The sequence below is a fragment of the Poecilia latipinna genome, unplaced genomic scaffold (genome assembly GCF_001443285.1).
Source record: "Poecilia latipinna isolate Pla-1442-1.1 unplaced genomic scaffold, P_latipinna-1.0 Scaffold10912, whole genome shotgun sequence".
NCBI lineage: Eukaryota > Metazoa > Chordata > Actinopteri > Cyprinodontiformes > Poeciliidae > Poecilia > Poecilia latipinna.
Genome location: NW_015123528.1, coordinates 1 through 671, shown reverse-complemented (window position 1 = coordinate 671; position 671 = coordinate 1). Strand labels below are relative to the sequence as shown.

The 671-nt window shown below is 46.3% G+C and overlaps 3 non-coding genes across 3 annotated transcripts; all 3 read right to left on the bottom strand.

Moving 5' to 3' along the window:
• Positions 1-228: 228 nt before the first annotated feature.
• trnae-uuc (transfer RNA glutamic acid (anticodon UUC)) lies at positions 229-300 on the bottom strand. The gene has a single exon. It is a non-coding gene; the product is annotated as a tRNA-Glu (tRNA).
• A 95-nt stretch (positions 301-395) lies between these two features.
• On the bottom strand, positions 396-467 carry trnae-uuc (transfer RNA glutamic acid (anticodon UUC)). The gene has a single exon. It is a non-coding gene; the product is annotated as a tRNA-Glu (tRNA).
• Positions 468-570: 103 nt separating this feature from the next.
• trnae-uuc (transfer RNA glutamic acid (anticodon UUC)) lies at positions 571-642 on the bottom strand. Its single transcript has one exon. It is a non-coding gene; the product is annotated as a tRNA-Glu (tRNA).
• Positions 643-671: the final 29 nt, after the last annotated feature.

Sequence of the window (671 nt, the reverse complement as noted above, 5' to 3'; positions counted from 1 at the left end):
ACAAACAATGCTTTGAAGATGTGATGAAAACAATGAAGCAGTTAACATAAACATGCCTTTCCCTGACCGGAAATCGAAACTGGGCGGTGAAAGCGCCGAATCCTGACCACTAGACCATCAGGGACCACCTTTTGTGATAGAAGCTATCAAGAGAACTTTGATGATCAATACCAAGAGTGCTTTGAAGATGTGATGAAAACAATCACGCAGTTGAAAGTGAACGTGCCTTTCCCTGACCGGGAATCCAACCTGGGCCACGGCGGTGAAAGCGCCAAATCCTGACCACTAGACCATCAGGGACCATATTTCATGATAGAAACTATCAAGATGATCAATACCAAGAGTGCTTTGAAGATGTGATGAAAACAATCACGCAGTTGAAAGTGAACGTGCCTTTCCCTGACCGGGAATCGAACCCGGGCCACGGCGGTGAAAGCGCCAAATCCTGACCACTAGACCATCAGGGACCTTCTGTTGTGATAGAAGATATCAAGAGAATTTGACGATCAATACAAAAAATGCTTTGAAGATGTGATGAAAACAATCACGCAGTTGAAAGTGAACGTGCCTTTCCCTGACCGGGAATCCAACCTGGGCCACGGCGGTGAAAGCGCCAAATCCTGACCACTAGACCATCAGGGACCACATTTTGTGAACGAAGCTATCAAGAG